The sequence below is a fragment of the Furipterus horrens genome, unplaced genomic scaffold, assembly GCF_987537825.1.
Source record: "Furipterus horrens unplaced genomic scaffold, mFurHor1.1.pri manual_scaffold_6, whole genome shotgun sequence".
Taxonomy (NCBI): Eukaryota; Metazoa; Chordata; class Mammalia; order Chiroptera; family Furipteridae; genus Furipterus; species Furipterus horrens.
In genome coordinates this window covers 140,044,536-140,057,919 of record NW_028327176.1, presented here as the reverse complement: position 1 = coordinate 140,057,919, position 13,384 = coordinate 140,044,536, and the positions used below count along the sequence as shown (strand labels likewise).

The 13,384-nt window shown below is 35.1% G+C and overlaps 1 long non-coding RNA gene and 1 pseudogene across 1 annotated transcript in view; one reads left to right on the top strand and one right to left on the bottom strand.

Annotated features, from left to right (window-relative positions):
* The window catches only part of LOC150007507 (large ribosomal subunit protein eL34 pseudogene), a 66,857-nt pseudogene extending 58,438 nt beyond the window's left edge, over positions 1 to 8,419 (top strand).
* Positions 1 to 13,384, bottom strand: part of LOC150007506 (uncharacterized) — a 231,965-nt gene that overhangs the window by 189,207 nt on the left and 29,374 nt on the right. The gene's annotated exons all lie outside the window — the stretch shown is intronic.

The window sequence follows — 13,384 nt, the reverse complement described above, 5'->3', positions numbered from 1 at the left end:
AACTAAAATTTCAAAGTACTAAAGGTGTTGTACAAATGCAGATCAATTCAAATATTAATCAAATTTTAATCAAAGTTAAAATAAATGAGTCATGTCATATATTTGATAAGCTAATGAGTGCATGACAATTAGACTCACTCTAAATAATCATGTGGAAGTGAGAGCAGTGAGAAAGAAGAGGGGAGGAGGGCTAAACATTCCAATTTAGAATTTAACAGTAAATTTGGCTGTACAGGAATTTTAAAAGAAAAAGACACTCATCACCTTATATGTGAGCAGGAAGTCTGAAACTAAATATCATTCATCCAAACTAGAAGGACTATATCCATCATTCCTTAAGAAATAAAAGGATCATCAGCTACCCTCAAACAGAATCTGTCAGCAAAGTACATGGCAGCGACTTCCTAGAACCACCATGTGTGCCGGGCTTCATCAATAGGGTTTGCAAAGCACTGCTATTCTCCAGACAGTGCTCACTACATGAGCGCTAACATAAATAAAGAATACTGGTGTGTGTTCCCTGTAGTCGCTGCTGCTTAATCCGCTTACTCTAACCCTCTCCACCTTCACACAGGGTCATCTCTCCATGTAACCAACATATTCTCCTTTCAAAAATCTTTTCTTTCATGAAGGTTTATAAATGCCTTATTGATTTTTCTACACAAGGCCAGTCAACTTCTGACTTCACAAGAAGAATTGAATAAAGTGGATGAACCCACTGCTGTTTCCCTACCTACATAACTAAAGTACCACTGCCCAGATCATTTTAGTTCCACTAACTGACCTAGTCATAGAATAACCATCATCAGTGTCAGGGTCCCTAAAGGACAAAGAACTGTCTGCACTGCTCTCTGACTGCAAAGTTAAAATACCATTGGGCAAATAATGATATGGCTGGTTTGATTCTCCTCCTGGGTTCAGTCTTACATGCTAGAAAAAAAGAATCTTGATGCAGCATCTGAAAACATTCTTTTGATATCTGATTATCTTTTCAACAAGTCAGTTAATCAAAAAAGATTGCGTCATGTATCCTTTGAATTACTTTTTACTTGTTGATTTTTTAGAGAGAGAGAGAGGAAGGGAGGGAGGGAGAGAGAGAGAGAGAGAAACATCAATTGGTTGTTCCACTCATTTATGCATTCATTGGTTGATTCCTGTATGTGCCCTGAATGGGGATTGAACCTGCAACTTTGGTGTATCAGGACAATGTTCTAACCAACTGAGCTACCTGGTCAGGGCCTTTTTTTCATTTTAAAACATATTAGAATTAAGATTATAAACTTATACATGTTTTTGTCTCTCATTTCATTCATAAATTTTCCAAATTTTTTGAGAAACTGTTTCAATTATTATAGGTTATTTATTATATATTATTATACGTTATTAAAATTTTATGCTACTTCATTGTTTTAATTCTTTGTTTATATATTTTTAATGATTTTATTTATTTATTTTTAGAGATAAGGGAAGGGAGGGAGAGAGGGAAACATCAATGTGGGCTTGCCTCTCACATCCCCCCACCCACCCACCCACCCACTGGAGACCTGGCCTGCAACCCAGGCATGTGCCCTGACTGGGAATCAAATCTGGACCCTTTGGTTTGCAGGCCAGCACTCAATCCACTGAGCCACACCATCCAGGACTGATTCTTACTTTATTTATATTATTACCTCTATACTTTCTTCTTACTCTCCACTTCTTTCTTTAAACAAAGTTAAGTTTTAAAAAGTAAACTTGGATTAAATTTTTCCAGCTTTAAAAATTGAACAGTATAAAGGGAAAAAATTGCATATACACAGTATATATAGAGTGGTAAGTAGTAATCAAGTCTATACAGTTTCAAAGTTTCTACATCTTACCTAGAATAATACAGTATTAATACTAATTAAACTGTAAAAAAATTAATGATGTATATTGTAACTCCTAGAGTAATTATTAAATATATGTAAATGAAGTTCTAAGAAACATTTCTGTATTCCAAAAATAACACAACAAAGGAGGAGAAGAGGAATGAAACACAGAAGGGAGAAACAGAAAACAAATTTTTTAAATGGTGACCTAAATCTACACATTAGTAACTACATTAAATGTAAGTGGATTAATAATTACAGTTGGCCCTGGTCAGTGTGACTCAGTTGGTTGGAGCATCATCACACAGATCAAAAGGTCACCAGTTTGATTCCTGGTCAGGGCACATACCCAGGTTGCAGGTTTGAGGTGCAAGTTTGATCCCAGTCAGGGTGCCCAGTGGATGTTTCTCTCTCTCTCTCTCTGTTGCTCTCTTTCTCTCCCCCTTTTTCCTCTCTCTCTCTCTAAAAGCAATAAAAATATGTCCTTGAATGAGGATAAAAAATAATAATAATAATTTCATTTAAAAACAGAGATTGTCAGAATGGATTTTTTTTCAGAATAGATTTTTTTAAAAAGACCCAAATCTATACTGTCTATATGAGATATATTTTAAATATTAAGCCACAGATACTTTAAAATTAAATGGGTAAGAAAAGATATATCATTGAAACAATAAATAAACAAGGCTGGAGTAGCTATCATTACAGCTTTATATATAATAGACAAAAACTAGAAAACCTATATTCTATAAAAGGGGAGTGGGTAGACAAACCAAGAGTCATCCATACAATGGAATACTGTTTAGCAAATAACAGGAACTATTGATACATCAGTATGGATACATCTCAAAAACATTAAGTTGAGTGAAAGCTTTGCACAAAACAGGACATACTGTGTGATTCCATTATATTTCATTTCTAAAACAGATAAAACTAATTTGTAGTGGAAAATATCAGAATAGTAGTCATTTCTAAAATGGTTTGGGTTAGAGACTGACCGAAAAAAGACATGAGGGAATTTTTTGAGATGATAGTAGTGTTCTATAGCATTGTCATAGTGATGGTTGCACAGCTAGATGTAACTTTCAAAATTCAATAAAAGTACACTTAAGGATTATGTTTTTCATTGTATATAAATTTTATATCAAAAGAAAAAATGTAAACAGGTATTTAACACTTGAGAATGTATATATGTTAGGTGTTTAGGAAAAGGTGTACCTGTATCTGCATTTTCATTTGAAATGCATCAAAAAATCAATGGAAGAATATAAGAATATGAATAGGTATGAAACAAACCAATATAGTAAAATGTTAATAGCTGAATCTAGATGGTAGTTATATGATGATCACTGTAAGAGTCTTCCAATTTTTAATACATTAAAATTTTTTTCTAAGCAAAAAATTTGCAAATAGAGCAAATCTGATTTAAAAGACCCTAGTGCAGGACTCATGGGTATTAATTTATTCTTCTTTCTCTTTTATATTTTATTCATGCTTAAAATATTTCATAATTTAATTTCTTATAATATATAAGTGAGATAAAAGTAATGTAGAAGAGGTTGAAAGGAAATACTAAGTCTCTGGATCTAGATTTTAGTCTCTGCTGAGTTACTAACTGACTGTGAACCTGGTGCAAGTGATAATGTCTCTCTGGGCCTCAGTTTCCCCACTTATAAAATAAGAGAGTTGGATTGAGTAATGTATTATGGATTCATTTTTACAATTCTAAAACCTAAAAAAGGCAAAAATAAACCAAAGCGCATTTTTAGGACTTGCTTCCTGATTAAATATTACAGATGAGCCAAAATACCAAAAAGTTAATTATATAGGTGGTCAGAGGATAATTTTGTGCTTGAGGGAATTATGACCTTTATGCTTTCACTCAACCTAATATCAATAAAGTAATAGTGATATATAAGTAGGGGGGAAATCATATCATTGAAGATCCCAAAGTCCAAAAAGAAAAGGGAAAAATGTTTAGTTTTTAAGATACGATGTCTACTATTTATTCTTCCAATAACTTGGGTCTTGAGAATTCCATTTTAAGCATTATTATTTCAACCCTACAATACGAGAATGAGAGTAAATGACTTTTAAGAATATTACCAATTCTACAAATGTCGGCAGCCGTCCGTCTCGAGAGACGATGGTGTAGCTTCTTAAGAGTCTATCTGCACCGCCGAGAATGGCTGTGCAGTCCGACTCGGGAGTGACACGGTATCTGTCTCCTCCCGTGTTGAATCGACATCTTGCGATGATGCTGGAGTGTCCTCTCCAGTGAAGCTGAAGCTACAGAGCCTGGGCAGGGTGATATGGAGGGTCTGCTGTTGCCCATGCAGCAGACCACCCCCTCTCTTCGCAGCTGAAGGGTCCAAGGGAAAGACGGAGTCAATACAGCTTGGCTTCAGGTGCGCCGCAGGAGTTGCCGGTGTTGACTACAACGTCAAACCGCCTTAGGGACTCCGGCTCCGGATTTTCTGTCGGGGTTTACTCCCTTAGCCTTTCCCCTGAAGAGGTATGCCGCAAGGCAGTGGAGGTTTTTTGGAGTCAGAGTTTTCCTCTACAAATAAGCAGAAGGATATACCATGCTTATGAATTGGAAGGATTAATATTGTTAAAATGTTCTGACTACCTAAATCAACATACAGATTCAATACAGTCCCTATTAAAATACCAATGGCATTTTTCTCAGAACTAGAACAATTAAACCTAAACTTATGTAGCAACATAGACCCTGAATACACAAAGAAAGCTAAAGAAAAAACAAAGTGGAGGTAACATACTTCCTGATTTCAAACTATAGACTCGTCGGCAGCTGTCCGTCTCGAGAGACGATGGTGTAGCTTCTTAAGAGTATCTGCACCGCTGAGAATGGTTGTGCAGTCCGACTCGGGAGTGACACGGTATCTGTCTCCTCCCGTGTTGAATCGACATCTTGCGATGACGCTGGAGTGTCCTCTCCAGTGAAGCTGGAGCTACAGAGCCTGGGTAGGGTGATATGGAGGGTCTGCTGTTGCCCATGCATAAAAATAGATACTGGCATAAAAATAGATATATAGGTCAATGGAACAGAATAGGAAACTCAGGAATAAATCCTCATTTATATGGTCAATTAATCTACAACAAAGAAAGCAAGAATATACATTGGAGTAAAGACAGTCTCTTCAATAAGTGGTGTTGGAAAAACTGGATAGTTACATGTAAAAAATACAATTAGACCAGTTTCTTACAATGTATGTAAAAAAATACTCCAAATGAATTAAATATAAGAACGGAAATCGTAAAACTTCTGGAGAAAACATAGGCAGTAAACTCTTTGACACTGCTCTTTTTTGATATGTCTCCTCACACAAGAAAAACAAAAGAAAAAATGAACAAATAGAACTACATCAAACTAAAAAGGTTTTGCCCAGCAAATTAAACTATCAACAAAAAGAAAAGACAACCTATTGAGTGGAAGAAGATATTAGCAAACAATGCATACAATGAAAGGTTAATATCCAAAAAATATAAGGAACTAAAACAATTTAATATTTAAAAAATTCAATTAAAAAATGGGCAGAGGGCCTGCACAGATATTTCTCAAAAGAAGACATACATATGGTCAACAGATACATAAAAAGTTGCTCAACATTACCAATCAGGGAAATGTAAATTAAAAAGAACAATGAGATATCACCACACCTGTCATTATTGCTATCAACAAAAAAATCAACAAATAACAACTGTCAGTGAAAAGGGAACCCTCATACACTGTTGGTAGGACCGAAAATTGGAACAACCACTGTGAAGAACATTATAATTCCTCAAAAAAATTAAAAACACAACTGCCATATGACTCCAGCAATTCCACTTCTAGGTATTTATCTGAGAAAACAAAAACATGAATTCAAAAAGATTTATGCAGCCCTGACCTGTGTGGCTCAGTTGGTTGGGTGTTGTCCCACAAAGTGAAATGTACCCCGTTTGATTCCTGATTAGCGCACATGCTTGGGTTATGGGTTCAGTCCTTGGTTGGGGCATGTACAAGATGCAACCAATCAATGTTTTTATCTCACATCAATGTTTCTCTCCTCTCTTTCTCCCTCTCTTCCCCTATCTCTAAAAAAAAGATAGATAAAATAATAAAATAAATAAAATAAAAAGATATATGCACCCCTATGTTCATTTAAGTATTATTTACAATAGCCATGATATGGAAGCAACCTAGATGTCCCTCAATAGATGAGTGTATAAAGAAGATGTAGTTTATATATACAACAAAATACTGTATTACTCAGCAATAAAACAGAATAAAATCTTACCATTTGTGACCACATGAATGGACCTAGAGGCTATTATGCTAAGTGAAATAAGTCAGCAAAAGAAAGACAAATACTGCACGATTTCAGTTACATGTGAAATCTAAAACAAAACAAAACGAAACAGAAACAGGCCCACTGATATAGATAACAAACTGAGGTTTGCCAAAGAGAAGAGAGGAAGAAGAAACAAACAAACAAAAACAGCTGCTGACAGGTCAAGTAAATAAGGATGAAAATATGTCTATTACATTTATTAACTTAAAGGCCATGTTTTGTCTTGTTTTGTTTTTACCATTTTAGCTATTTATTTCTGTATAACACACAATCCCAAAGTGTAGTGACTTTAAAAAAAAAAAAAAAAAAACACTGCTACTTCTTAAGATATTTTGATTAAAGTTCTATTTGGATTAAATATCAGTGAGTGTGTATTACTAAACTTTTACCAATCTTCTCATAACCATTAGTACCTCTACCTAAACATCATACTTAGGAGAAAAGTGAAGAGTTTACTATGTAAAATATTTGTGGAATGGTGAGACTTTTTGAGAGTCCCAATGGAGTACACTCATTATCACACCCTCAAGGCAGTTAACCTGAATTGGTGTTGCTAGGGAACTAAGTATAGTGGACAAATTAAGCTAACAAAACTATTGGTATTAAAAATGTTAATGTAGCATTTATAGAAACATGGGAGACTCTTGGAGATCAAATAGCATGCTGCCATGTTACCTATCACAGTTCCACCTCGTGGGTGCTGACATCGTATACACGGAAAGTAGTACACAAAAGAAGCATGCAGATGTCATATTAACATAGGCAAGACAGGAGCAAAAAGATTGATGTATGTATGTAATATCAGTGCTTACCTGCTACTTGGTAATTCCATGTCCCATTATGGAAGTTGCTTTACTAGCTTAAAATACTGTTATTTAGCAGCTGAGCTGACATTTAAGAACTGTCTCTATGGCCACAAAATAAAACTTCTAGCATCTTTAAAAAAATAAAAGTAGGGGAGGAGATTTTTACCCTAAGAATTTCTGCACTCTTCAATTCTTATCCATACAATTTTCTACTACATCATCACAATCATAATATTTTAGGAAAGGAAAGGATGTCTAACTAGAACAGCTACTGCTTGTCCAAAAAACAACAGCTTTTCCTCCTTAGAGTGATGCTGTTTCCAATAATTTCTTATTCTATCAACATCTTATTTTGAATAAAAAGTTACTAAATCTCATTTTGTAGGGTGACATTTCTATATGACAGACAAATCTTTAAAAGTTTCTAATATCTTCTCCTTTCTCAAAAATTGAAATGTATGTTTATGGATAAACTTATTTTTTTGGAAATGCAATGCTATATTGAGACTTTTGCTTTTTAATTAAGATTGGAAACAATTTCTCCTTTTTTTTCTTTGCCTCTTTACCACTTTAATAGTTCTTTTTTCTTTCTTTTTATTTCTCATTTGATTTTTTCTCTTTTCTTATACCTAACTTAACGTTTATCATTTCTCAGTGGCCTAACATGGTTAACACTTAAGTCTTCCTAATGGAGTCTATGGCAAGAATGCATTCTATTGAGCAAAAAAAGCTTTTGCAAGGAAGCTAAAGAGGAAATAAAAGGATTTGAAGGAACAAATCTATTTTTCTGTCATTATGTGCCTGAAAGGAACCTGCCACCTAGAATAAAATCTATTTAGTTCTACAGTATAACTAATTATGCCTGAGTTTATACCAGAATCCCTAATGTTCAAAGAAACCATATTATGCTATAGAGTAGAGCTATCTTTCATTTTTAAGAATTGATATAAGATTTAGGTAGCTGTAGAGTCCATTTGCTCATTGTATACAATAGTTTCATATAAGCTAAGAAACCAAAGGCCATAAAGAATTCATTCAAAGTGGTCCAGCGTTTGACATACAACCATAAGCTGTCCCGCAATGCAGTCTCTAACAAAACTTGCCATTCCTGAATCCCTGGTAATAAAATTGTCTGCCTTTATAGCAAGAAGGTTGGGAAAGCACTGAAATGTGTATATTGTGTGTGCCCAGGCAATCTTCAAGGAGTTCCTACTGTGAGACCTAAATTTCTTACAACATTGTCTAAAATTAGAAAACAAAAAATGTCAGCAGGACCTACGGTGGGTCCCTGTTTGCTAAATGTGTCCATGTCAGGATCAAACATGCTTTTCATATTGAGGAGCACAAAATTGTCATGAAAGTGTTCATGTCACAAGCATGAAGTCAGAAAGCTAAATTTTTCTAAAATGAAGGTTTTTGCATAATAAAAGGAATCAAAATGCTTTAAAAATGAAGATTAATAGTAGCTCCATCTAACATATGTTAGGCAGCAATAGGAGGAGCTTTAGGTTTTTGCTTAATATTCTGCATGTTCATCTTTAGTTAGTCTAAATGCATTTCCAAAAAAACAAAATTCAATGCACTTCTTACCACTGTTTTTAAGCCCCAAGAAAGACACAGTTTGACAGTAAACATTAAGTAGAATAGCCCAAGGGAAAAATTTTGTTTGTTGGTTTCTCAGTGGTCAGGCAGAGCCAAATTAATTATATCTCTCAGAATCAGTCTGTAAAAAAGAATGTTAACATTTCTGTAGCTTATATTTCTTTCATAGGGAAAAAAGGTGGTGGACATACCCTGTTTTTCATAAGCTTTACATTGTAGGTGGTTGAGGGTAAGGGAGAGGAGCAAGGGGAGAGAATGAGCAGTATGAAGACTTCTTTTCCTGGGGATATTCTAAAGGTCATGAGATTTCTGGATTATTCAGAAAAGAGATGAAACTACTGCCTGTCTCTTCTCCTCATTTCTTAAAGACATACCCACTTTAAAGAAGTAAGTTCTCATTCCTCTAATACAGGCTGTGCAGGGATCACACAAAATTCTTCTGAACTTCTCGAAACTCAAGTCAACAATAATAAAGATAATTTCTGTACTCCATTACTTTGGAACTGAGAAGACAGGAGAATGTAGTAAAAAATAGGGAGATAATTAATGTGCCTCTTGGGCCTCTGTGTACTGGTGAGGCAGGAAAGGAAGGCTGCTGATCAAAACATTCAGAGTCAGATTTGGGAATTGCTTTTCTGGGTGAAGTTGCCTGATCTCTCCCATGTTGGTGAAAAACAGAACTCTTGCTAAGGAACAATTGTCTTCCTGATAAGTTGTGTGGCCTGATTATCCAAAAATGGTTACCAATGACTTGGGATTCTTTCTATTTTGCCATCAAACCAGAATCTGCTAGGGTTTTTTCCCCCATCATTTTGTCATAATATTTGATTCATACTCCTTTTACTAGACATCTTACTCCTTCCTCCTTACTGTTTTCATAAACAGCTATCCCTCCAAAAAAAAAAAATCATATGGAGCTAATTATAGATCTAGGAAAACAAACAAGGTCATTCTTAGAAACACACGGAATCAAAAACATACATTGCTTGAAATGTTGTATCTCCATGTTGTAAAGTCCAACTATGCTACTAATGACAAGTTAAATAGAACACAACAGGAGCATTTACAGTCTAATTATACTATCAAATAAAAAAAGTAAACTATTTCCTTGATGTCATAAAATGTGTTTTCCTGGTAGTTACATATTTCTTTCAAGCAATTTCTTTTTTGAAACATGCTGTTAACAGTGACTGTTCATAGAAACTGTGTTTAAACATTCTAAAGACACAGGTTAGTATGTGAGTTATACTCTTAAAACTTAAAGAAAACACTACACACTTTGCAAAAATAAGAGACTCATAATGAAAGAATTAAGTAGCCAAAATGCAGATATAAATATTTCTTTCTCTGTTCTCCTATATAGAATATGGTTAAATAAAGACAATTTTTTATTGTTTTTCTCATCACAGGCCAAGTGATCACTGAGGCATGTGGCTTTGCTCTCAACTAGCAACATAGAACAAAGCACTTTTTGGTCTCTTGTAAGGGAGTTCAATCTTGAACTCACCACTATTTGACACAAATTAAAAGCTGGGTTTATAGATGTCATTTGTACAGAGCTGTCTAAACTTTATGGAGCCCCTGTATTTCTTCAGCTTTTGTGACATCAACCCCTACATTAGGTTAGACCACTAGACCTCCTACTGGCCAACTGCAGAACTTTTCAGCACACACATGTATCTAATTCGTCAATGTCAACTGTCAGGGAAAAATTGTAAGTTTGATGAGGGTAGGGGCTACATCTCTTGCTCGGTACTATTTTCCATGCATTGCATTGCCAAGTGATATATATGAGATACTCAACAGATGACTATTGAATGAATGGACAACCTTAGACTGCTTTCACTGACTTGTTTTATCAGGATGCTACCTAACATAAAACTAGTTTTCATTGTACTAATGTGTATATTCACCATAGCTACAGTTAAAGAACATATTTCCCTAAATTACACAAACTTCTTTCTATGAAGACCCAGGAGATAAATTTCCCCAAAGCTTCTGTTCCTTGCACGTCTTCTAAATAATCAGTTTATTCTCTTGAGTTGCATCTTGGAATTAGTTTCCATCTTTGTGTTGCTACTAGAGAGCCATGACTAGCCAGTACAAAGGGCTTCACAGTGGGCATTTGATTCCATAGTTACACCTCATGTCCTGCCTTCCCTCCTCTGGTTTCCCCTGGGCTTCATTTCCCACATTTAGTTGTAAATTTATGTTACATATCTTTGTAAGTCACTTTAATTTCTTTTTGAATCAAAGTGGGACATAAATACATTGATTTTTCCCTTCATGTAGAAGTATTAACTTCGCTGAAGAAGAGAAGGGGCAAAGGAAGACAAAATAAAGACTTCGGCTATTTTTAGCTGATTTTAAGAGACCTCAGGGATACCTTGTGAGGGGAAGAAACTATTTTTATCCCACATTGTATAGTTTTAGTTTTATGCACAGCACAGACAATTATACAATGTCAACCCTTTTTATGTTACATCCATTATATTAATGTTATAAGAATATTTAAAAATAAATCAAAAGAATGTAACTGGATCAGAAGAAACTTAGTTTTTACTATAGTCATAAGATTAAGAACAAGAAAATTTGACAAAACTGTAAACGTATATGGGAAACATTGGTATCAAGTAACAGAATGACCTCTTGCTAACGAATTATGTTTTGAGATACAGGATTCCTCCTCCTCATCTTCATCTTCTCTTTCCCACAGTAAATTATCAATTGTTCATGAGAAGTAGTTTCTCAGGAGATAGAGAAATAGACCAATGCTAGATAAGAGCAAATAATCACAATTCTTCTAAGAACTAATACTTGAGTTGAAAGTTTATTCAGAAATACAGTTGTACTTATCATAATCTGACAGAATTTTAACAATTGATTTGAATATAGAATATTTCTACTGCCACCCCTATATCTGTATAAGTACATTTAACTAAAGGAAGAAATGATCAAGGAACACACACACACACACTTACATACACACAGCCATCCGCTCCCAAATAGCAAAGACATCTCTGCCATGACCATGCCCACCTCTTCTCCAGGTTCAGGTAGAGAACTACTGTCAGTCTATTTTAGCACACCCGTTTAAATTCTGTACGTCTTTATAAATGCAGTTATCATTACCATTGTTGCCTTATCACTCTCCATGATTGCTCTTTTTCAGTCAAGTACAAAGGCAGTCTGAATATAAATGTTTTGTCATAAAACTGCTATTCAAACAATAAGAAAGGGTTATAATGGTACTAAAAATAATTTACCCCAAGGCTGCCACATAGACTGGCAGTGTGCAGATTGAGGGGCACAAAACATCTCGAGCCATACTCTCACTGTCTTCTGAACCATTCCACTGCTTCTGTCCAAATATCTGCATGATTCTAAAGATAATTCAGATATCATCACATGGCTGGTGTATCCAGAACCTTTTTAGCATAAGTATTTTAAAAAGATGCAAGTTATCTTTACCAGTATTATCACTACTTTAAAAACATGGAATAAATTAGATTGAGAGTTTCTATATTTCAAAGGGAGAGTTACATTTAAGTTTTTTAGTTTTGGGGTAGAAAAATAAACATGTCGTGCATACATAGTACACCGTTTACCATGTGTCATATCTATGTATATACACACATATATGTGTGTACATATATTATATAACATACACGTGTTACGTGTACATACAGGTGTGCGTATATACCTATGGTGTGTACTACATGTTTCATACATGCATGTCATGTACATGTGTGTATGCACATGCCACACATGTATCTTCTATATCATGCGCGCGCACACACACACACACACACACATAAAATCCCTAGTCTGAAAATGCTTTTTTGGTATCAGGACTGGCTGTGCACTGCCACCCAGGGGCTGTCTACAACATTTTAAGACTGCAGCCTTCCCAAATGCATTATCAAATGCATAATGGCCAGTCTTTCATGATAGCTGTTAACATCCCCATGGCACTTTTCTGTACCTTTGGTGTAGCTTTTGGTGGATGCACATTGCAAGGAAGGCAGAGAAAATAAAAAGAGAAAAAAACACGAAACAAGCAAAGGACCACCTAGAAGAAAACAAATTATACTGACAAGGCTGACAAGAAGGAATAAGAAAGAGGGAAAGAAGAGAAAGAGGAGGTTTATCAGGGCTTCATGCCTACTGCTCTGGGTAAATATCCCTCCTTGCAACAATAAAGACAAATAAAGTACAAAGAAAGGATAAAGCAGAAGATTACAGACCTGGCCAGTGTTTGATAAATGGCACTCTACTTCACTCTGCTTATTGTGTACTTCATACCTCACTCCTGAATATGGAAGAGAATTTTATTAAAGATTTAGCCACGGTGGTGGTGGTGACTGGCTCACAGTAATTTTCCAACAAAGTAGTTTAATCTATCACAGGGCAGACAGAGCACCTTCTTACCATGTATCATATCTGTCTATTGAGTAAGTGCTATCCAAATCCAATTTCTTTTTATTTTTGGAACCTGTGATGCATATTCAAGATACACTTTTGTTTTGTCTTTGCCCTAAATTGGGTGCCGTATGAGAAGCAGGGCTGGGGGCAGTGCTAATAAAAAGGAAATCTGCTCTCCATGGTTTCTATATCATTCTGGTCATTTTTTGTACTTTACAAAACTAAATTGCATAATTTCAGTGACATGTAATAATGGTCACATGTAGAGTCACCAAGACCTTTCATATTTATGGATATGAATATGAAATATTGCACCACTGATTATGAAATGAACTTAGAAAAT